The following is a 23,708-nucleotide window of genomic DNA, read 5'->3' on the forward strand; positions in this document are numbered from 1 at the left end:
CTTTTCTTCCTGCCCCCAATCCATCCCAGCATCAGTCTTTTCCAGTGAGTCAACTCTTTGTGTGAGGTGGCCAAAGTACTGGAGTTTCAGCTTCAGCATCATTCCTTCCAAAGAACACCCAGGGCTGATCTCCTTTAGAATGGACTGGTTGGATCTGCTTGCAGTCCAAGGGACTCTCAAAAGTCTTCTCCAACACCACAGTTCAAAAGCATCAATTTTATTTCTTATTTTATTATAAATTATAAATAAGCTTTCATTTTCTGGAAATTTTTTTCACCCACAAAGCATGATCTCAGGTTTTAAAAGGTTAAATTTTCTCTAGAGTTATTTATAAAATACTTCTGACATTACTTTGAAATCTATTTCATATATATTAATAAATTTATAAAAATAAACTTTATACAGTAAATGTAAAAATGGCAGACAAATTTGCAATTCCAAAATATTTACTTCTAGGAAAGACCAATCCATACGTTTGCAATCATGTACTCCAGTACTCTTGCCTGGAAAATCCCATGGACGGCAGAGCCTGGTAGGCTGCAGTCCATGGGGTCACTAAGAGTCAGACAAGATTGAGTGACTTCCCTTTCACTTTTCACTTTCATGCATTGGAGAAGGAAATGGCAACCCACTCCGGTGTTCTTGCCCAGAGAATTCCAGGGACAGGGGAGCCTAGAGGGCTTCCATCTATGAGGTCGCACAGAGTCGGACACAACTGAAGTGACTTAGTAGCAGCAGCAGCAGCAGCAGACAGAATTTAAAATAGTAAATTTAGTCTTTGACTATGCGTGTTTAGCCACTTCAGTCGTACCTGACTCTTTGTGACCCTATGGACTATAATCCACCAGGTTCCTCTGTCCACAGGGATTCTCCATGCTTGAATATTGGGGTGGGTTGCCATGCCCTTCTCCAGAGGCTCTTTCTGACCCAGGAATTGAACCACTGTCTCCTCTGTCTTCTGCACTGCAGGCAGATTCTTCACTGCTGAGAAACTGGGGGTCTTTGATTACCTGCTACCTTTTAGTTAATTAACATTTAAGAACAATTGTTTTTTGGCATTTAGTCAATTGTAAGAAAAGGCAGGCATGGTTAGTTACTCTTTTTGTCTGTTATATTTGGTGGGTTTTAGTTACATACCAAAATCTGTTAAATACAGGCCAGTACACAGTCTAGAATCTGAAAACTGTCTAAAAGCTTTACAACTTTGAATGTGCCTGATCTCATCAGAATCTGAAAATCACTTCTCTTCAATACGTAGTTTAAATTTCTGGCAATGGTACACAATGTAAATGGGAAATTTTAAAGTTGTTTCTTTTTAAGTTTTAAAAATAACTTCCTTGATGCCCCAAGGCTTAGAATTCATTTAAATTCTAGCAGATACTTAGTCTCTGTATGTATAGCATATGTCTTGGATAAAAGTTTCAAACTGAAAACAAAAGAGAAAAATGTCACTGTTCATAGGCATTATGCCTTTGAAAATTTCCTTTTTCTAAAACATTTCAAATTAGCACATGTAACAAACTGTATCTTCTGAGTTTCTAGCCTTGGAGCTATATTTTTTCATCTGAATTTTTTGTTTGTTTTGAAGTGTAGATTTTTCATGGCAAGCAGAAAGAGTGTGAAATTTTGAAATAATATTGAGAATATTTTGGTTTCTTTCTATTAATTAGAAGCAACGACTTTCCTTAGTTTTTTTTTTTTCAGTTTTTTTGCTGGGAGGGGTTTCTTTGTTAATTTATTCTAAGAGTTCTGAGGATTTTGATAAAAGGCAAATGAATATAAGAGTACACTAAGAGTATAGAATTCTGAAGCATCATCATTTTAAGTTGCCATGTTTTGAGGGTTACATATAGCCAATAGAGAGTCATTTTCTTGTGTTGCATTTCTACAATCTGGTGGAAGTATGAACACTAAAGTATGGGCAATGAAGGGAGACTCTAAATGTATTTGTGATGAGGTCCTTGATTATAGCTTCAGCTGAGGATTTTGGAAGATTGTGATTTTACCCAGTATTTCTAAATTGACACTCACATGCAGTATGTAGGTACTATTGTCATTTTCCATTTTACATAAGAAACCATCAAAGCTGGATTTTTGTCTCAAAAATAGTATTAATAAAGGTAACTAAAGAGCTAATGAATGGACCCCCTAAGCAAGCCTGAAACAGTCTCTAAAACAGTAGTCTTAGATTGAATCATGACTTTAAAAAAAGGCATTTCTCTTTCTTAATACAAAGATTCATAACCCTATGATGTTTAACTGTTGTATCGATAATATGCTTGCTGTGAGTAGAGACTTGAAAATAGTTTTTTTGGGTATAACAAACTTACTAAACTTATTCCATCTTTAAATGTACTCAAGAAATATGAATATTTATTCTGAAGTAAAAGCTAATGTGCAGTGATCATTTTAAATGTTTTTTTTTCTTTCTATAATTTTTTTCTATGACAAAGATCTCTCTAGTTACCTGTCTATCCATCTATCTGTATCTCAAGGCATATTAATACCTATTTCATTAGTAGGCCATATGAAAATAGATAAATATTCTAGTTTGTCAGTGCCTTAGATTCTATGGTAAGCCATGTGTTAAGTTTATATTCTTTTGACTAAACTGAATCATCACCAAAAAACCAAAAGGTTAATTTCTTCTTAAAATTTCAGTTAATCTTATCTTAATTTTAGCACTTACTTTGAATGCTGACTCCGACTTTGGCCGAGGACCTAATATACTGGAATTCATTCATAGACCTTTACTTAGACATTTGCATTTTACAGATCACTGTCCAAGAGAGACTAGACTAGAATTAAGTACATCTCTTCATTGGAAGTGCATCTAAGATAGGTGACTGCTTAGTTGCTCAGTCGTGTCCAACCCTTTGTGACCCCACAGACTGCAGCCCACCAGGCTTCTCTCTCCATGCGGTTTCCCAGGCAAGAATACTGGAGTGGGTTACCATTTCCTCCTCCAGAGAATGTTTCTGACCCAGGGATCGAACCCAAGTCCCCTGTGTCTTCTTCTCCTGTGGTCTACATTGCAGGTAGATTCTTTACCCACTGAGCTACTAATATGGGTTCTATGAAAAAATAAGATGAAGCAATTATATTTCCCTGAATAAGAATTTGTAATTATTTACAACCATGTTGATCACATTTTAATGTGCACTGAATATAATGTTTTGGGTTTTTTTTTCGGTAGGGGGAAATGAGTCATTAGAATTTAGAGTGTTGGGCTTGTTTGTAATATCCTGATAAAAACATCTGGAATGAGCCACTTGTAAAACTCATAATGCCGTGCCAGTACTTACGTTCGCATGTTGTGTGATTCAGTAACCTATGTAGTCTTTGGATCCTTTGTTAGAACTCCCTCTGAAAGAGTACCAGTGAAGGAGTAATGAGTAATGGTAAAAACACATTACTGAGTGAAAAAGGAAGGCAACTGAATCCTGCTTATGACAGTTTTGTGAATGAGCTGTAAAGGTACTAGCGGGAGTCAGAGATTTTATTTTTGGTTCTATACTTCACTCAGGCAAATTGTATTCTTCCTAATGTGCCAAAACATTTTGTTAATAACAGGGAAATACCTCATTGCCAGCGGGTTTGGATAGGCTCTTTTCCACATTCCTATTTTATTTCAGCAGATTGGACTCCCCTTCTTTCCATTTCTCCTCGTTCTGCCACTAAAGGAGCATGCATGCACGCACACAGACTTCATTCTCTCTTATTACTTGCCAGCTGTAAGACTGAAATGCCAAACTCTAAAATGTGTTTTTTCAAACAGCAGCAGCAGCAACATCTGGATCTATGCAGCTTTAATCTTGGCTGGTCTCCTTCTTTTCCTTTTTGGCCTTCCAGGCACCTGTGGACGTCCTGTACATACACAATGACATCAAACCATAGCTGGAAATCTGATTCTCTTGGTATAATGAACAATGATTAGTTAGAAGCATATAAAACCACAAACAGCTAGTAATAAAGAGCATGTTCAATTCATTGTAGATACTGGGTAATGAAAACTCCACTTAAAGTTAAGTGAATTTAAAACAGTTAATGAAAGCTAGAGTCACCTGAATCATTTATTTTCAAACTTTATTATGAAATTGTTACCTTGGATTAAAAGCAGAAATGCACCTTTTGTTTAAGGGAGAAGACTCGCATAAAATATCAAACTTTGACTTGAAGCTAGAAGAACCTGGGAAGGAAGCCAAAAAATTCTTCCAAATACCCCTGGCAGATCTCTTAATCATCTTGATACTTCTGCTTTTTGATACCCGAAGGCTCCTAATGTCTGTCTTTTTCAACTCCAAGCTAAATGACTACAAAGTAGGATTGGAGGTTATTCAGAAAAGCAATCAATAGTTACAAACAGAAAACCAGGTCGGTCGTAGGTAGTGACTGCTTGAAACTCCATTCACGTGGAAAACCTGAGATAGAGACTTTGTTGTATAAAACCTAGCAGTATGTGAGGCTGGCCCCTCTTTCCATGGTAGGAACTCGGTTTATATTTTCAATGCTCTGGCTAACTACCTTCAGGTATGATGTCAAAGAGGTAGATATAAGACCAAGTCCATTCCTATACTTATTGATTCTCTGATTTAATAAAATCCAAACCATTCTTACTTCAGAGTATAAAAACAGGATCATTGTCGTTGTTAGCATGAGCTCATAGAAGAGTTGGCTGAAAAGCTGTGCTTATAAAATTCTAAAATACCTAATCATTTAAGTGTGCAATGAATAAATTGAATTTCCCCTACCATGCTCCATGTACCATAGGGGGGGGAAAGTTGCGGAAAATAAGTAGTACAATCAATGGCAGATGACTATTTAGGGTGATAAAGGAAAAATAAATTTTGTAATATCCTTTCAATGGTAAAACATATGTAAAAGGACATACTTTTCTCCTTTTATCTCCTTACAAACTTTGATACTGTCTTTAAAATGTCTACATATGGTACTTACCTAAACAGATGATATTCATTAGAAACATTTAAAAATAAGTAGATCTTATTATTTAATGTTTTGTTATATATTGTCTTCATTTTTTTAATTATTTCAAAATTTTGAGTTTGGGTTCCCTCATTGTTCAGTAGACACATTTAAAATGTCATTTATCTCATCCATATTTTTTTCATTGTTGAGATAGAGATTATTGTCATCCTCATTTCATGGATTATGCTATAAAATATTTAAGAAATTACCTAAATCATATCTTAGAGGGTTTTTTTTCAGACTCATTTTGAATTCCCAGTTAACATAAAATTGGACTATGGAACATATATCTAAGGCATAAAATATTTACTTCTGCTTATTAGTAGCTACTGATGCCATAAATTGAATATAACTGACCTAATGTTTCTTTTACTTGACTTACTTCTTAGAGACTCTTTTTTCACCCATATATCATATCTTTGTTCACTGTTCAGTCACCGAATGTGACCCCATGGACCGCAGCATTCCAGGCCTCCCTGTCCTTCACCATCTCCTGCAGTTTGCTCAAACTCATGTCCATTGAGTCAGTAATACCATCAAAGCATCTCAACTTCTGTCACCCCCTTCTCCTCCTATTCTCAATATTTCCCAGTATCAGGGTTTTCTCCAATGAGCTGACTCTTTGGAATTCGCCAAAGTATTGGAGCTTAACCATCAGTTCTCCCAATGAGTACTCAGGGTTGATTTCCTTTAGGATTGACTGGTTTGATCTCCTTATTGTCCAAGGGATTCTCAAGAGTCTTCTTCAGCACCAAATTGAAAGGCATCTATTCTTCGGCGCTTAGCCTTCTTTATGATCCAGCTCTGACATCCATACACTACTACTGGAAAAGCCATAGCTTTGACTATATGGACATTTGTTGGCAGAGTGATGTCTTCGCTTTTTAATATACTGTCTGGGTTTGTCCTAGCTTTTCTTCCAAGGAGAAAGCATCTTTTAATTTCATACATTTCTTAATCATTATGATTGGTTCAAAATCTCTGAATAAATCATATTTGGGGGCCCATCAATTAAATAAGTACAAGCCCTAAATTTGCCAGAACAATAATACCATAAAATCATTTTAGTGTAGGACAGTAATTCATTTAAGGGTCACAGAGGACTCATGTGAAGGCATAAACAGAGAAATACAAATACATGAAATAACATAACATTTAGAATTGTAAACTATATTCTCTTATTTTTCACTAAAATATATTATGTATCATTGATATTAAAGATAGTTTTTAGATAAATATAGGGTGACAGTAAATTTTGTAGGGGTTTGGTAAACAAAATCATGGTTCCATGTTATTTCAGATTTTCATTGTTGTTCACTTGAACTATTACAACAGTTGACTGACCTGATGGCAGCTTCTTTCCTTGGTTTCTCAGAGAATATGCCTCCTAAAATTCTGCTACATATAGCTTTCTCAACTCTGCCATGGCAACCCCTCAAACTTCATATTTTGCCTACTTATATCATTAGAATGTCTTCTGAAGCACAGAACTAGATGTAATTCCTTGAACATTCCATCTTTTACTGCCTCCATGCCTGTATACTTATTATAACCTCTGCCTGGAATGTCCTCTTGAGTCTGACCCTGTGTAGCTATATCCCCCTGTGCCTGGCACAGTTCTGATGAGATGGATGAAACTGGAGCCGATTATACAGAGTGAAGTAAGCCAGAAAGAAAAACACCAATACAGTATACTAACACATATATATGGAATTTAGGAAGATGGCAATGACGACCCTGTATGCAAGACAGGGAAAGAGACACAGATGTGTATAACGAACTTTTGGACTCAGAGGGAGAGGGAGAGGGTGGGATGATTTGGGAGAATGACATTCTAACATGTATACTATCATGTGAATTGAATCGCCAGTCTATGTCTGACGCAGGATGCAGCATGCTTGGGGCTGGTGCATGGGGATGACCCAGAAAGATGTTATGGGGAGGGAGATGGGAGGGGGTTCATGTTTGGGAATGCATGTAAGAATTAAAGATTTTAAAATTTAAAAATAAAAACTAAAAAAAAAAAAAATTTAGATTGAAAAAAAAAAAAAGAAAAGAAAAATCCCAGGTTAAAATTACTTCCTTTAAAACCAGGTAATCTGTGAGCCTGAGTTGGAATTATTCATCCTATACTACCTCTGTATCTTTCCTTTAGTCTTTTTTTTTTTTCCTACTCTTCTCTCTATTGAATTTACATTTTCCCTCCTATGGGATTTTGAATTTCTTTAGGGTGGAAATCACATGCTATATACTCTCGGGTATCCTGTGTCTAGTACAGTTTCTACATGCTTAATAAATTTCATTGGATGAACAAAAAAAGTGGATGGGTCAAAATGAAGAAAAGTCTGTTCAATAAAGGGTGTTTTTGCTGTATATAAACTTGCCATAGATTGTTGAAATAGATCAGCTATAATCAATTGATTCAGTGCAAATGAAGATATATCTCATTAGGGGAGAAAAAAAAAAAACCTTCAAAGATTTTATATAGAGCAAGTACTGTTTCATCTTTTACAAAGACAGAAGCTTTCCATGTATAAAAGCTTCTTATTCTGAAAATTGCCATCCATTTCCTCTCTCTCTCCTTCTTTCCCACTATGATTTCTCCTTTCTCTCTCTTTTCCCCAAGAGCTAAACATTTATTATATACCAGAAACGTCTCTAGAACATGGTGTTAAAGGGGTCATTAATGTTTATTTATGGTTACCCAACTCTCTTGTGACAGTGTAAATGAGTTTTTGAAGTGTAAAGATGGGGACCCTAAAATATTTTCCACATAGACTGCCATAAAAAAGAACTGGCTTCTATTATTTCCAGTCATTATTCATTTGACTCTTTTCTGATTCTCTGAGTAATTTTCCTAAAGATTATATGGCCCTTTTATTTCTTCATAAAAAAAAAAAAAACACATTTGTACAAAGGGAATTATATGCAATCTGAAAAAGCAGACTTTTTAAACATAAATAGAACCACCCATAAATTAAAGATTTAATTCATAAAACTCAAAACTTTAATCTGTCAACCACCATCCCAACAAATTAGAAAATACTATAAATAGTCTTTGTGCTTTATTTATTTTGTAGCAAATACATACAAATATTATGTGGTTACCATTAACCCAATATTGAATTTTATCACAGACTAAAGGACCTTGCAAAAAGGAAAACAGCCATGAGCACTATCCATTCATCAAAAAGATCTTGTACCATAGCTGCTTTTCTGTATTGGAGTTTGCTGTATGTGCATGCTTTTAGGCTTGAAATTTGTGATTAAATGCTACATTCTTACATTAGCTAGCAGAGTGAAAGTCACAAAACTGGAACTAGTTCAAAACAATGCTGCTTTGAAAAAATAAACTCATATCTATAAAATGATAGTTCTAAGGTACAAATAGTAATTTCATAGATTTTTTAAAAGGTCTCTTTATAGAATTATTCTAAACTTACAGGATTCAATGATATTTTTACATCCTCTCACGCAATCACTGTTAGGAATTACACATGTTCTTTGATACTACATTGAGTATATGTGAACAATCCTAGTTTAAGTCTTGGCATGTTTGAGAGTTCAGTATTTCCCTGCTCCTTTTGCCTGCTTGCATTTCTTTCTCCCTCCTTCTCTTTCTCTCTCCTTTTCTCCCCCTACTCGTCAGAACCACTACCTTTAAAGGAAGTCTTCCCTGATTGTTCCAGTTAAAACTGACCACTTGTTTCCTAACTGCCATTGAACATACCTACTGGATTAGATTTAAGTTATGTTATTAATTTTATCTTGAAAGATCTTTGCAAATTCTCTTATATATAAATTTTCACCTCCCTGGAAATAATGTAAATTGATCAGGGATCATTTGGTTGGCAAATCTTGCAGATTTTAGATTATTGTACTTAAGTGGGCCTATCATATCACAGCCTCCAGAAGTATTTTAAGAACAAACATAAAACATTTAAAACACACATATCATTGATAAATAGTTTTTTCACAATTTTTACACAGTAAAAATTAATTATTCCATATTTATATCAACCATAGTGTGACTATCTGTTTAACCTGTATATCCCAACCTGAAATAAGTCCAGAGTAAAATAATTAAGAATATTTTATATCTTTATGCTTTTAAAACACTTTAAATTAACTTATAATATATTGTTAATTATAAAATTGGCCAATTTTGAATTTAGCCATAAAGTTTTGTTTAGCCATTACCTCTATGAATGCCCTTACATAGGTAATCAACATCTCTCCTCTGAACTAATGAAAAGCCATTTAAATGATCTCCATGCTTGCACAGGAGCTCCAACCTCCTCTAAAGTGCCAGAGTCCTCTTACATGCCAGATCATATAACTCCTTTGCTCAAAATCTTCCAGTTACTGGCAAAGCTCCCATGGCCTGTTGAGTCCTTCAAAGTTAACAGGGCTCTTTATGTTCAAGCTCCCTCATACCTTTCTGATTTCACCCTCCACCATGTCCCTCTCAGGCCACTGCAGCCACACAGGTCTCCCTGCTGTTTCTAAATACTTTGCTATATACTTTAAATTTCGATATCTTAGATTCTTCTCTTAAATATTCTTGGCTGACTTTCTCCCTTAATTCAGATCTCTATGCAAATGTGACCTCATTAGAGAAATTTTCCACCTAAAATAGCACCTCTCACCACCCTTTCTCTCTTTTGCTCCACTTTGGTAGTTTGTAGTTTTTAAATATTACTTAATTTATTTATTCATTTATTTATTATCTCTCTCCTTTCCTTAAAATTCATGTTTTATTAGGGTACGGACTTTTCTTGACTCCAAAGTCTAGTACTGTGCCTGCCCCAAAGCTGATATAAACTATTTGTTTCAAAATATGTATATAATATATGCATACTATATGATATATATCTATGTATATACACTTGTGTATTCTTCTTTGTTGTAGCTGTGTAGGCCTATTATGAAAATAAGGAGAAATATAAATGATTGCATATAAACCATTTATTATATTAGCTATGATACCACGTTCATTCTCTGTGTTATGTAGTGAATATCTTTTTCCTTTCCACTCAAATACACTCTTTGAATGAAGGGCTGGTTATATCTACTTACTGTTGGTGTTACCTACAAAACTCAGTACATGCCTTGTACATTTTATCAAAAAATAATTGTCTGTTTAATGTTGAAACCATTATTTTAAAATTATTTTTGTGGCTGAGAATTATTTGTTTACTTTATTGAAGTAGAGTTGATTCATAGTGCCATGTTTATTTCTACTGTACAAAGGAGTGATCAGTTATACTATATATATGTATTCTTTTTCATATTCTTTTCAATTTTGGTTTATCACAGGATATTGAATATAGCTCTTTGCACTGTACAGTGGGACTTGTTGTTTATCCATTCTATGTATAATAGTTTATATCTGCTAATCCCGAGCTCCTGTTTCCTCCCTCCCTCATATCCCCTTACCTTGGCAACCTCAAGTCTGTGCTCTATGTCTGTGAGTCTGTTTCTGTTTTGTAGATTGGCTCATTTGTGACATATTTATATGTGTAGTTTATGATTGTAATGTACTCAGGGATGTTGTGACTCTATCTTACTATTTTCACTGATGTTGCACTCTATTTAGCTAGACATGATTTTGATGTGTAGAGTTGTCCCCCGTTCTCCGTGGTTTCCCTTTCCACATTTTCAGCATCCACGGTCAACTGCTGCCCAAAAATATTCAATGAAAAATATCAGAAGTAAACAATTCATTAGTTTTAAACTACCTGCATTCTGAGAAGCATGGTGAAACCTTGTGCTGTCCTGCTCCATCCCTGTGTTCATCCTATCCTGTCCTGTGCTCACTTAGTAGCCCCCTCCATTCACTGCTGAGATATGAGAGTGCTTGTGTTCTAGTAATCCTTATTTTACTTAATAATGTCCCCAAAGCACAAGGATAGTGATGCTGGCAATTCAGATATGCCAAGGGGAAGCTTTCAAGTGTTTCCTTTTGATGAAAAGGTGAAACTTCTCAACTTTAGATGAAAGAAATAAAATCATATGCCAAACTTGATAAGATCTACAGTTAGAATGAGTTTTCTGTCTATGAAATTGTGAAGAAGGAAAAGAAAATTGTGCTAATTTTTCTGTCCCACCTCAAACTGCAAAAATAATGTCCACAGTACATAAGTGCTTAGGTTAGATGAAAAAGGAATTAAATTTGTACAAGAAAGTTTAAGAGAAAAAACATATTCAAATAACTTTTATTTCAGTTTATTGCTATAATTGTTCTATTTTATTATAATCTTAATATCTCACTGTACCTAATTTATAAATTAAAGCTTATCACATGCATGTATAGGAAAATACATAGGATATGTAAGTTTCACTACTATCCACTGCTTTAAGCATCCCCTGGGGGTCTTGGAGTATATCCCCTGAAATAAAGGGGAACTACTGCATTTCATTTTTTGTAAGAATAGAGGATGTTTTTAAAACGAACACTTCATAATAAATTTTAGTCACTTTGAAAAAATGAATTCAGAAGCTATTTTGAAATTTTTGTTAAAGATTTTTACAAATTACACATTTGTTATTTAAAATTCTTATTTGGTAAAATATCAGTATGGTGGCAATATATATATATAATCATCATTTTGCTATTTATCTATCAGCCAAAAACAGCATTTGCTTTGTTTCAACCATATGTTCTTTTTGCTGTACAACAATCTTGTTTTTGTTCATTCATTGGAGCTGGCAGATAGCTATAAGGGTTTGAATTCCAAAGTCAATTCAGCATTAACTTTATATCCGTGACCAATGTCAAATCTGAACTCTATCTAATAGAAATATTGAGTAATCTCATGTTAATCTTCTCTGGGTACCAGCTCTGACTAGCACTAATGAACAAAGTTTGATTGGAAACCCTAGTAGATTACTATCATCCTATAGAGTTTACTTTTTAAGAAACCACCCTATAGATTTATCCCACCCACCTAAGTCTGGCTGCTGTGTTCAACAGTATTTGAACAGTTCTTCAGATACCCTCTAATTAAAGAAATCCTTGACTCATGGTGCCAGGAATGTAAGTGGGTTCAACAACCCACTGGTAAATACCAGTTCTTAAGATAATTTTTTATTTATTTACACATTTTGACATTGTTTTGATTTATCTGTTTTCACAATAGTTAGAAAAGGTAATACATAATTTAAGACTTTAAAACAATTTACTTTTAACTGCCTTTTTAATAGCTAAAATGTACTTACTCTCTGGAAAGAGAATAAACAGACTTATGCGTGATTTTAAAGACCCATTTAAAATAAAAATATTTGACATAAATATTTTTATTGTGCAGATGTTGTGTTATAACAAAGAAAAATGCATAGGATATTGCTTTTTTGTCTGTAATAATACCAAAGAAATTAAATTTTGAATTAAAAAATAAAATTCTTAGCCTGTGTTGCATAAACCTTGAATGATGGTAATCAACCATGATGCGTGACTAAGGCACACATCTGTCTATATGATTTATGACAGAATATAATCAGAAAATAAGCTCTCCACTTTTTAAGGGACTATAGTTCATTGTTAGGAAAGATCATGTTTAGCATGGAAGCTTTTTTCATTTATATTATTTCTGTAAGGTTCTTTCCATATTTTTCCTTTAAATTTACTCTTTTTTCACTCATTGCATATTGCAAGTACCCCATTGTGAACTTCCACTCAGGAAATGACATAATTTCTTCTCATCAGAGAATTGTTTTCTTTTTAAGAAGTGAATAGTACTTATGTTCTGCTTTAGCAGGAGGTGGTCTGTCATACTTGGCATGTTTGATTATGTAGTGATTAGTGCCAAAAGAGCATATAGATTAAGAGCCTCACTAAAATGAATCTTAGCAAACTTTCCAACCATACCACAGTGAATTGTATCTTCTGAAGAGGGAATCGTCCTCCCTTCAAAATTCATGCCTTTGATTGACATAAATATTACAGTATAGAGAAAAATTCACAATTAATTTAATGTCGCTCTGTTAGTAGCTGATCTTCAGAAATTATGAAGAGTCTTAGCCTTGCTGTTAATACTTATAAAGTATTTCTCATGCATTTAATTATATTCAATATTTGATGACATTTGTTTAAAGACTCATTTAATCTTTATTACAACCCAATAAGAAGTGTACTATTATTTCCTTCACTTTATGGATTAGGAAAATGAGGCTAGAGCTGTCGTCACTTGCTTGCACTTATCCAGTGAGTAAGTGCTGGCTTCAGGTTTCCACATCAGTGTGTATATTTCTCTTGAATATAATTGAAATACAAATGATAGTGATAGTGACTTATTTCTGATGGTCATTTGCTTTATGAATACTAACTCATTGATCATCACAACACTACTAGGTAGGTAGTATTACTGTTCATATTCTACATATGAACAAAGGCCACACATTTAGTTACTTACAGAGCAATAATCTGAACACAGGCAGTCTGATTCCCAGATTATGTTATTATTGCTGGATTGTATTATGAAGAAAAATGGTGCTTCACTTAGATTCTGGAACACTTTTATAAAGTAGTATCCTGATATTTTAATTTTAGTGATAATTATATCCCATTTTGTTTCAAAAATCATGTAAATGTAACTCAGGAAAAAACAATTAGCAAAAAGATATAATAACGAGCACATTTACTAATCAATGAATAGATATTTCTTGAATTAAATATGTAATAATATGATTAAGAAAACCATAACATAAAAATAAAGATTATGAGATGAAACTAGTTTTATTAATTAGAATCAGCTTTTAAAACTGTTTTCCTCCATTGATTATAACCAAACCACTTGGTTTTATCTAAATAAACTGGAATTTAGGAAAATGATAGTAATCACAATTGTTATTGCGCTAAAAGTCCTATTTTCTAAAGTCAACAATGAAGAATAAAATTTAACTAAATACATATTTCAGTAATGTTAGGTAATTCACCAGTATTGGTGGCCACTATATATTTAGCACACTTGTGGTGCCGGTATTTTCATATGTCTTATCTTTTAATGTTCACAATAAACTTGAATGGCAATCATAGTCATACTCATTTTGTGGAAGAAGAAAACAGAGGCATAAATAAACAAGTAAACTGCACTAGGGTAGCACAGCAAGTAAACTGGAGAAGTCTGCTGCTGCTGCTACAGCTAAGTCGCTTCGGTCGTGTCCGACACTATGCGACCCCATAGACGGCAGCCTGCCAGGCTCCCCCGTCCCTGGGATTCTCCAGGCAAGAACACTGGAGTGGGTTGCCATTTCCTTCTCCAATGCATGAACGTGAAAAGTGAAAGTGAAGTCGCTCAGTCTTCTCCGACTCTTAGCGAAAGTCTATCTCATTTCAAATCTCCTACTTTATTATTACATTGTTTCATCCTTTATAATAATACTCACAGTTAAGCAATTATACATGGTTTAGCTTTTTACTATGAAATATAATTGTTTTGTGCTCAGGTCTTAGTTTATAAAAGTGACTAAGTGACAACAAGGAGCCATCAATGCCACTGAATGAAAAATTTAATGGTACTCAGTTTCTCGAGAACGAGAGGCATGCCACACCACACAGGGCCAGAGGAAGAACACCACATTTTCGTGACAAGGTAGAAGCAGGTGTGAGGAAGGCAGCCTTTAATGGATTTTTTTACAGGAAAGTCATTATTTAAGAGAAGGCCATTTAGAATTGGCTAGTTTGCATAATTTGTAATGACTTTGGGCTTTCAGGATAGTTCCAAGTTGTCTGGTATCTGGCTGGCTTTGGGTTCATTTGAGTGAAAGTCACTCAGTCATGTCCGATTCTTTGAAACTCCGTGGACTATAGAGATCATGGAATTCTCTAGGCCATAATACTGGAATGGGTACTTCTCCAAGGCATCATCCATTCATTGCCTTCTCCAAGGGATCTTCCCAACCCATGGATCAAACCCAGGTCTCCCATGTTGCAAGCAGATTCTTTACCAGCTGACCCACAAGGAAAGCCCTGGGTTCATTTAGAGCAGGGAAACACTGGCTTGATTTCTGAGAACTAAGTAGGTAAGTGGGAGTGTGGCCTTGGATCTGCTGCTCTGTGCATGAAAAGTGTGTTCCAGGCTTCTGTCTACCATTCCCAAGAATTAGCTAATTCTGGGAGATCAGTCTCTCTCTGGGTCTATAAGACTCTCAAGAGATGTCAAAACATCTTAAGTTACAGGAAAAAAAAAAAGTATTATTGTTGTTTAGTTGCTAAGTCTTGTCCAACTCTTTGGGGACCCCATGGACTGTAGCCTGCCAGGGTCCTCTGTCCATGGCATTTCCCAGGCAAGAATACTGGAGTGGGTTGCCATTTCCTCCTCCAGGGGATCTTCCCAACCCAGGGATCAAACCCACAACTCCTGCTTGCATTGGTAGTGGGTTCTTTACCACTGAGCCACATACAAAAAAAAAAAAATCATATCCAATTTACTATTATGAGCTTCCCTTTTATGAAGAAAGTGACTTAATAAAGTCCCTAAACTGATTATTGCTGCAAATAAAACATATTTCCTTTAAATTTTTTATAAATAATTTGGTATATCCAACTACATGCATTTAATAATATAAGTAGCTGATGCTAGCAATATGAAATTTGTAATTGTGCTATCAATAGGAAATAACCTTGATTGGTTTAATATACTTACAGCAATTCTTCTTGGGAGAAATTCCTGCTAAAACTTAGAAACTTTTTTTAGTGTACAGAAAGGAGAATATTATTTTTACTATACACAAACAAACTACGAACTCTATAGATAGCAGACAAAGCACTAATACATCATAATTCTTAGAGACAATGAATCATTTTCTGATAGGAGCAAGAGAATTGAAATGTGTGTCTCCTATTAAATATTGTTAGGACTAATGGTGTAATAACCACTACCAAGTGGTCATGATGGGGTTAGGGTATTAGTGATTTTATCATCAATATAATAGTATGAGTCCAGGAAAGAAGAAAGAGAATAGAAATGGGAATGATGTCAGACATAGTAACAGAGTTGTTCAGTTGAGATCTTTGCTGCCAACTGGGCTCTTAATTTGGTTTCACGTACAAGACAGATTTACTATTTTCATTTCTCTGGCAAGCCTCTTGGACTCTGTGAACTGCTTCAAGTAATGGTGTTTTTAGTGCAGAAAATAAAGTCTATAGCATTACAAGGAAAAACAATTATATGTAGAAACATAAGAATATTGAAAAGAACAATTTTTTAATTTAGTTCAGTTCAATTCAGTCGCTTAGTCGTGTCTGACTCTTTGCAACCCTGTGGACTGCAGCACACCAGCCCTCCCTATTCATCACCAACTCCCATAGTTTACTCAAACTCATATTCATTGAGTCGATGATACCATCCAACCATCTAATCCTCTATCGTCCCCTTCTCCTCCTGCCTTCAATCTTTCCCAGCATCAGGGTCTTTTTAAATGAGTCGGTTCTTTGCATCAGGTGGCCAAAGTATTGAAGTTTCAGCTTCAGCATCAGTCCTTCCAATGAATTTTCAGGACTGATTTCCTTTAGGATGGACTGGTTGGATCTCCTCGTCATCCAAGGGACACTCAAGGGTCTTCTCCAAAACAACAGTTCAAAAGCATCAGTTCTTGGGTGCTCAGCTTTCTTTATAGTCCAACACTCACATCTATACATGACTATGGGAAAAACCATAGCTTTGACTAGACGGACATTTGTTGGCAAAGCAATGTCTCTGCTTTCTAATACGCTGTCTAGGTTGGGTCATAACTTTACTTCCAAGGAGTGTCTTTTAATTTCATGCAGTCACCATCTGCAGTTATTTTAGAACCCCCAAAATAAAGTCTGTCACTGTTTCCACTGTTACCCCATCTGTTTGCCATGAAGTGATGGGACCAGATGCCATGATCTTTGTTTTCTGAATGTTGAGCTTCAAGCCAACTTTTTCACTCTCCTCTTTCACTTTCATCAAGAGGCTTTTTAGTTCCTCTTCACTTTCTGCCATAAGGGTGGTGTCATCTGCATATCTGAGGTTATTGATATTTCTCCTGGCAATCTTGATTCCAGCTTGTGCTTCATCCAGCCCAGCATTTCTCATGATGGACTCTGCATAGTCTGGTTTTCCCATCTCTTTAAGAATTCTCCACAGTTTGTGATGATCCGCATAGTCAAAGGCTGGCATAGTCAATGAAACAGAAATAGATGTTTCCTGGAACTTGCTTGCCTTTTCAATAATCCAGTGAATGTTGACAATTTGATCTCTGGTTCCTCTTCCTTTTCTAAATCCAGCTTGAACATCTGGAAGTTCATAGTTCATGTACTGTTGAAGACTGGCTTAGAGAATTTTGAGCATTACCTTGCTAGCAGGTGAGATGAGTGCAACTGTGGTAGTTTGAGCATTCTTTGGCATTGCCTTTCTTTGGGATTGGAATGAAAATTGACCTTTTTGAGTCCTGTGGCCACTGCTGAGGTTTCCAAATTTGCTGGCATATTGAGTGCAGCACTTTCACAGCATCATCTTTCTGAACTTAAAATAGCTCAACTGGAACTCCATCACCTCCACTAGCTTTGTTCGTGGTAACGCTTCCTAAGGCCCACCTAACTTCGCATTCCAGGATGTCTGGCTCTAGGTTGATGATCACACCATCGTGATTATCTGGGTCATGAAGATCTTTTTTGTACAGATCTTCTGTGTATTCTTGCCTGCCGGGGTCCAGCCCCGGTGGATCCAGGGAATTCGAAGGGTGGACGGCGTTGGCGTGGAAAGACTTGTTTATTTATTAATATAAGATTAGATTAAGAAACTATAGTGTAGTAAGAAGATTAAGTGGAGGAAGAGGGCTGAATAGCTTGGTTTACGCAGAAGACCAATAAAATTCCAGACAAGGAATTTGCACCATCTACGTTGGGCCACCGGCGCCCGCTTGAATATCTAAGGGTGCCTCGCCTTAAGCTCCCTTTCTCGCGGGTCTTAACAGCCAGGGCAAGTAAGTAGACCTAGCGAGCCTCCGCGCCCCAGGTGGAGATTCAGCCTGAAGTTAAAGTAAAGAGCAGAGAGAGGGAGAGAGAGAGAAGAAGAAAGAAAGAGAGAGACACGGGGGGAGCCAGAGCCCCAAGAAACCAGGCCGGGAGACTAGTTCGAGAAACTGGTCTGAGAAACTGGCCCCCCATCCTTTATTGTTCAGAAGGCCTTTTATACTTTTGATAAAACATGGAGATCAATGGGTAACACAAAATTATGTAGCGTTCGCAACCCAGATTGTTTCCGTATATCATTTTGTATACAAAAGGTCTCAGGTGATTTACATTATCTTCTGGCCAAGAGGCTTGTTAACACTTTTTGGCTCTCTTCCTTAATGAATGTTAATTTTGTTTCCCCTGAAGTGTTTTTCTTTAATCTACTTCTTAAAGCATTAAAGTTACATCTCTATAGAACAAAGGTGCAGTGGGATATAACAAAGAAGGTACTTAACTCAAAGATCTCATGTTGCTAATACAAGGTCTACTACTTGTTTTTTTGTATACCAACTATATCTACAAATAAAGGATGTGAAAATTTGGCAGCAAGTATTGACTCAACAAATGAAACCTTTAATCAGTCCTATTGTAAAGATTTTGACTCCTCGGAAGCTCCTACATTCCTAGGATGTTTTAAGCTTTCTGTGCCTCCTGCGGTCAGGAGGCCTCAAACAATCACATGCGCAGCTGTACGAGTCCTGCAGGCAGGCTAGAAAGCCATCAGAGGGTTTTTTGGATTGAAACACTCTTTCAAATGCAGAAGACTAAAGCCCTGAATTGACTTTTTCCAGAAAATGTCAGAAGAGTGGAAAAGCAGAGCACAAAAGCCGGCAGATTTTTGTTGGGGTACATGCTTAGGAATTTCCAGAGGGGTCCCTGAAGTCTGAGCACGCCTTGCGTATGTCAGCTTCCTTCCTCATGACCTTGTCACGGGCGGGATTCCTCACACTGGCTCCCGGCACTTGCCACCTCTTCTTAATAATCTTCTGCTTCTGTTAGGTCCATACCATTTCTGTCCTTTATTGTGCCCATTTTTGCATGAAATGTTGCCTTGGTATATCTAATTTTCTTGAAGAGATCTCTACTCTTTCCCATTCTGTTGTTTTCTTCTATTTTTTGCACTGATCACTGAGGAAGGCTTTCTTATCTCTCCTTGCTATTCTTTGGAACTCTAATTTTTAATGCTTGCCAATTTAAATTTAAGTATTAAAGAAGAGGATATAGTGGAATTTTGGAACACCACCACAATTTGAAAGAGATGATCAGTATAAGTGACACTGTAAGATTTCTGGAAGACATGTGATTTGAAAATATCTGATCCATTTTGATGGTGAGCCCCAGGTGGCTCAGACGGTAAAGTATCTGCCTGCAATGCGGGTGACCTGGGTTTGATTCCTGGGTCAGGAAGATTCCCTGGAGAAGAAAATGGCAACCCACTCCAGTATTCTTGCCTGGAGAATCCCATGGACAGAGGAGCCTGGTGGGCTACAGTCCATGGGATCACAAAGAGTAGGATGTGGCTGAGAGACAAATACTTTCACTCTACTTATTATCAGTGAGATCACTGTGCTTTATTATGTACCTTCAAAAAAAAAAAAAAAAAAGAGAGAGAGAAGAAAAAGCTAAATATCAGTTAAAAATTAGTAAAACATTTTTTTTCCCATTCCAAGTTCACTAATTATCTGAATTTTATACCAGATTCTAGGTGGTCTTTGAGTCCTTGGTTAAGAAAATTTGGGGTTCTTAGTAATTTCTTTTCATGAGGTTAAAAAAATGGTTATATCAGTGAAGTATGTCTTTGACACCATCTGCTTTTTTATTTGCTGTCCCCTTCCAGCTCGTTGTGCCTCTGCTTACTTATACTCAGTATAACTATTAGATGTGTTTTTTTGTTTTGTTTTGTTTTGTTTTGTTTTACAAAAATTGCCAGACACATCACCAGGGTCTAACATCACATGAGCTAAACATTCTGTATTTTATCTATTCTTCTATCTCCCCCTTCCCACAAAATGCCCCAGCTGAAATATTGATGCTAAAAGCCACAAAGCCAAAGAACTGAGTCTTTGTACTCAATTTTATAGTCTAATATCAATTATTTGACTGATTATCCATGTTCATTGAGCTTTCTTTCAAGTTTTGTTCCATAAAGTGAATTTAAAATATCTGACCCAAGTGTTGACAGAATTAAAATAGCTAGCTAATTGTCCCAAAGTCCTCTGAACAGAATTTGTTTTATACTATATGCCCAGTAATAGGAGCTACTGTTATCCTGACCTCTGATTGTGTAATAAATTGCAATACTAATTAGAATCTAGGTCGTAGATGAGGAGACTTGAAATCCCTTCAAATTAGGGTTAATGTTTTATTCAACCTTGTTTATTTGCATTATCTGGTGAGTGTGTGACATCTGTAATAATCTTTTACATAAAATATTTAAAGAAATGCATTCCCAAGATGATGCCCTAAAAGTATAGTAATTTCTGTGTGGCTATATTTCAAGCAAGTCTGGTGGAAATATATCCTGTCATTCACACATAGGTATGATAAAGCAGCTATATAAAAGATGTTATTGAATAATGCAGTGGTACATAGAAATTATTTTATGCCAGCTGACCAACTTCTACTCTTTTATGTATCTTATTGGATACAAAAATAAAGAAATTATTTATTCACACAATAAATGCTAAGGACAGAGCTTTGAGCAATTTCCTTATATAAACTATGTTTCAAAATTGTGATGTCATTTATTTCTTAACCATAAGTTGTTATCAGTTTGGTTTAAATATCAAATAGCTAAAAAAAGAATAGGACTAAATATTTTTTAAATCCATATTTCTATTTCCAAAGCTGTCAATGTTTAAAAACATATCAATTTCATACTAAATGCCCCCAAATTACCTATCTATTCTAATGAATGGGAAAAGAAAGCTCATATATGACCTAAAAGTCATTTGATGAATGGTTTTGCATATTTTGTCATTCATGCTTTGCATATTTTACTGCATAAAAATGTAGTGAATATCTCTAGATCAGTTGAATTTTAAGAAACACATATATCTTTTTAAATGATGCTTGTCTTGAAGCTTATTTAGAAAGTAGCCATTTCTAATACAATTCTACAGTTTCAGGACTTCCTGAAGTAGTTGCATTTCCATGAAGTTTGTCCCAAGAAATGCTGTCCACCAGAGTAAAGATATTTCAGTTAAATAATTTATTGGCAACTCAGCGACCGTAATAACTGATGAAATATGTTGAGACAAGGAGTAGTCAAGTATAGTGAATGTGAAATGTACTGCGAATTTTAAAATAGGAAGAGCATATGCCAAGAAAAATGAAGAATAATACCTATAAAGTTGTACGGTTATATTTGCCTTTATATTTTTAAACTGAAGAAGTAGTGATATTTATATAAAGACAAATTTTGTTAAAATATGTTAAAACTAAAAGAGCAAAAATAAGCTCTATGACCAAAAAAAAAAAAAAAAAGTATCAGTCTATTACATTTAACATCCAGATAGGGTGAGAAGCAAAAATGAATTAATTGTGATAACAGTATGTGTCAGTGAATATATAATACCATGGCTAAGTATCATGTAGCCCATATTTAATTTTCTATACACAGCAATCTTATCTCTAGGAAATCATGATAAAACTAAGGAAGTTACATGAAGAGAAAGAAGCAATAGTGTTTTCTTAGGTTTACTATTTTAACAATCACCATCAGTGACCCAGTTTTGTTTTGTCTTTTTCCCTTCCAGGGAAAGTATCTATATATTACTTCCACAAGTTTTGTATAAAAGTCCCTCAAGGCTACATGTGACTAATGCTTCTTTGGGACAAATGTAGCCCGAGGGATGGAAAGAGTTTTTAAGGTCCAGAAGCTGACTCTCACATTATATGGAGAAGTGTCTTATTAGGATGATGGGTTCCTGCTAATAGTATAACTTCCTAATGTGTGAAAAAAATTTTTTTTTGCTGGTATCAGGAGCTTTGTGCTGGGTCTACTGGTTTATTCGGAGCCCGTTACTTGTGAAAGCTTCACCCTTTCCATTTTTAGAAAATGTGAGGCAGCAAAATGGGTTTTGACAAACTGCAGACCCTGCAGAGTTTAATCAGCTTGATTGTGGGCACTGTATGCTTCTCCTTGTCCCTTCTTTTATTTGACCACTGGCAGTTTGGGAAAATTTTCCTGCTACTGGATGATAGTTTTAAAAGAAAGTAAAAGAATGTGATTCCTGAAAACAAAGCAAAACAAAAAATTGCTGTATCAAAAATCATCAGCAAACAATAGGAAAAGAAGATTCACAGGAGCTCCGAAATGGTAACTTATCTTTTCTCTGTCTCTCAATGTTTCCAAATATAGTTTTTAATTTATAGACTCAGAACAGTTCTTTTATCTTATTAAGGACTGAGATGATACAGTTGTAATATACTCTGTGTGATGCAAAAACAAAGGAGTTTTTTGGATGTAAGGTAGTTAGTAGATTTTTTAGTTTGTGTACCTGTATTCTTTATGTTACTAAGTATTTTTCCATGTTTGACTTAAATTATTGTAATTTGAAGTTATTAACTGACTTGCTACCTACAGGTTTCTTTGCCTCAGTGGTGATTTTGGTTTTAATTTCATTACACTGATACTGAAGGTTAAGAATAGTTCGTAGAACTTAAAGGAGTGTGGTCTTTTTAGTTCAAATAATTTTATCTTAGTTAATTCCTTTCAAATGGAAATGAAAAAATATGCAAGAAAATGGCTTAAAAATGATTTCTATGAAAACAGGGAACACTTTTAAAACAAATAACCAAAGAAAATATATAAAGTTAAAGGAAAAGGACCTCCCATTACAAATATGAAAATTTAAAAATTAGTAACACAAAAATAGCTAAAACAGAATAACCCCAACAGTTTTAACCAATAAATCTATTTAAACTCGAATAATCAGAATATTGAGTAAATTCATATTCAAAAATGACTGTCTTCAAATGGCTCGATGTCATAAGATATAGGTATCAAAGTAGGCTGTTTGAGTGTATTTAAAGTAAGTTTCATATAAAATTTTTGAAAGAATTCTTATTGCTAAACCTGAAATATTAGTTAAATATATTACTGATGACAAGAATATGTATTTTTTTTCATTGTTGTTTGGTTGTTTTAGGTATTATTGGTTTATATTAAGGATGAAATTTGAGAAAAACCTTAGTCACCAAAGATGGCTTACTTAATTGTTTAAGGAGATAAACTATGACAAGACTGGTTTTAACAGAGGCAGTTTAGTTGACTTTTTATTGTTTATTTCCATTCTATGATTTGATGACAATAACCATAACTGGTATTTTAAAAAGAGAGGTCAAAATTGTATCTATTATTATCATGTCAGTCATCAAAGAAGAGTGGAAAGTATCTAGACTTTCTTTCTTGAGGTCTTTCTTTACCGGGGCAGTGTCTCCAGTGTGGCATCATTAATATATCAAGTTCTTCAAAAGTTAAAAATATCTAGTGGAGAATACTTCATGCTCTGTTCAGCCTAACAGGCTACATTTGCATATTTTACCTGTTTACAGAGCTGACAAATTGACTGATTAAAGTGATATATTTTAAAATTTCAACTTGATACAAAACTTTGAAGTCTTCTGCAGTTTTAGTTTGGTAAAGTTCGTTCCCCATTTGGAAATGCATGGCTTACCAATCCAATAGCACCAGCTAGAACAATTACTAGAAAATTATTCACAACAAACCCAACCT

General features: G+C 35.1%; 1 protein-coding gene across 3 annotated transcripts in view; it reads left to right on the top strand.

Moving 5' to 3' along the window:
* Positions 1–23,708, top strand: part of SEMA3A (semaphorin 3A) — a 548,751-nt gene that overhangs the window by 140,462 nt on the left and 384,581 nt on the right. The window contains exon 1 of one of the 3 annotated variants that reach the window (XM_060414985.1): positions 22,070–22,289. The exons of the other annotated variants lie outside the window; for them this stretch is intronic. The gene's annotated coding sequence lies outside the window, so the exon portion shown is untranslated. Of the gene's footprint in view, positions 1–22,069; positions 22,290–23,708 lie in introns of those variants that run through there. 3 annotated transcript variants of the gene reach the window in all.

The sequence above is a fragment of the Ovis aries genome, chromosome 4, assembly GCF_016772045.2.
Source record: "Ovis aries strain OAR_USU_Benz2616 breed Rambouillet chromosome 4, ARS-UI_Ramb_v3.0, whole genome shotgun sequence".
Classification (NCBI taxonomy): domain Eukaryota; kingdom Metazoa; phylum Chordata; class Mammalia; order Artiodactyla; family Bovidae; genus Ovis; species Ovis aries.